The following is a 2117-nucleotide window of genomic DNA, read 5'->3' as shown; positions in this document are numbered from 1 at the left end:
ATAACCATGATATATTAACAAACATATATTAATATTTTTCAAATTTTAACATATAATAAAGCTAATATTACAAATCATACAACAACATATATGAGCATAGGTCTAAAATTACAATACCAACAATAAAAATAATAAAAACATAAGTATATTGAGAAATACTAAAATTACAACTTAACAATAATAAAGTTTTAATTTAAAATAAATTCAAAACGGGTTGATTTCGTTTAGCAGATTGACCCATTTATCAATCATGTTTTAACGGGTCAACCCGTTAACATCAAATTCAAACCCACTAATTTTGTATCATGTTCGTGTTAAATTCATAGATCATGTCACATATGTGACGAGAACCCCTCTCCCTGCCTCCCCCCTCATTAAAGTTTCATTAAAATTCAATGTCTCACACAACCATATCCCTATGGGTTTCAATTAGTTCAAATATATATCTTAATTAATGGATTATAGTGAGTCAAAAATACTTCTAGATTCATGAAGGTCATAAATCTATTTATAGCATTGAGGAGTTAAGGATTCTCACCTATAACATATATAGGCATTTAGCTATTGGGAGATACTTAAATGTAAAGTTATTAGGGTGATTATTCTCTTATAGTCAAATTAGATTCTTCAACAAATTACAATGGAGAGGTATGTTTTCTAACTATCATTATTTAATGTCATGGATCATAGAAAATCGAAAATCCTTATGTTTAAAGATACTAAGAGAATGAGATGAGATGATGATTTTGTAAATAGTAGTAAGATAGTTTGCGAATAATAATAAGATAGTTTGAGTTTATTATTTTTTGGGTTTTGAAAAATGAGAGAAAAAAGTGAATAAAAATATAATAAAATTAAAATATTGTTATAATATAATTTTTTAAAATAATTTTTATTTTAGGATTTAAAAAATTGAATTCTTTTTTTTTTTAAGTTTGGAAAAGTTATAATAATATAATGAATAATTTGAAAAAATTGTAATGATTAGTTTGAAAATGTTTGTACTTGAGTGATGTTTGAAAAGGAAATGAGATGGGATAGGATAAGAACTATTTCCAAACATCCCCTTATATTTCATGTTAACATATTTTAACACGTGGTATAAGAGCTACACATATTATATGGTTTCGATAAAATATAATATTGATGTAAATTTATAAATTGTGATTTGGTTTTACATATTCATGTATATCATATGTTTCAGATATAAACTTCATGTATTTATAAATTTACGTTTTGAGTATTGATCCATACATGTGTTTTCGAGATGGAAGAGTTGAGAGAATTTTTGTATGGAGTTTCAGTTCAAGGGAAAACAGTGAGGGAAAAGCTACCTTGGGTGTAGCTACAACGTAGGGATGGTCGGTGTATCCTCTCCAGTAACCTGGGATGGGAGGCATCTCCAATGGACAGTGTAATGTCGTCGGATGGTGGTCGTGCCTCTATTTCTTTTGTTTGGTTTATTAAAAAAAAGTTTATAATGGTTTGGCACCAAGAGGAGTCCGGAAACCTCCTCATCGACATCTCCGTGACGACGTTGCAAAAGATTGAAAAGTCCTGTACAACGGCAACATAGAGGAAAAAAATGGAGATGGGAGATAGACGTTGGCAATGGGAGAGGCTGGGGATGTCTTACTGGCATCTCCTTGTTGGCGATGATATTCACAATTGCACCGAAACAAAGTTACAAACTCTTACTTGGTATAGTGGCTGCGTGAGAGTGAAGGAGAAAAAGAATAGGATAATCGTTTGTTGAAAGGGAAGGGTTTTCAAACTCATTATAGTTTGGGCCGTAAGTTTGGCCCAGTTCAAGAACATCAAAGGGAAATAATGCTGTTTGGGCCAAACAAGTGGGCCCGTAAGCTAGGCCCAACTCATCAACGTGATTAAAAAAATATTTTATATGGGTTGCGAGCCAGCATAGTGGGCCAGAATTGTGGCCCAACCCAAATAGAAAAAAAAAATATCTCTCTTTCTCTCAATACATGTCCTTTATTGTTTAATAAATGTAAAAATATTTTAGACTTGAAGTATGAATTATGCATGGCTATTAGTTATAAAATTCTTAGTTATTTGTTTTTTTATGAATTTTATTGTATAGTTGGGCCATATATATA

The sequence above is a fragment of the Carya illinoinensis genome, chromosome 14 (genome assembly GCF_018687715.1).
Source record: "Carya illinoinensis cultivar Pawnee chromosome 14, C.illinoinensisPawnee_v1, whole genome shotgun sequence".
In the NCBI taxonomy this organism is placed as follows: Eukaryota; Viridiplantae; Streptophyta; class Magnoliopsida; order Fagales; family Juglandaceae; genus Carya; species Carya illinoinensis.
Note: the sequence above shows the minus strand (reverse complement) of the source record.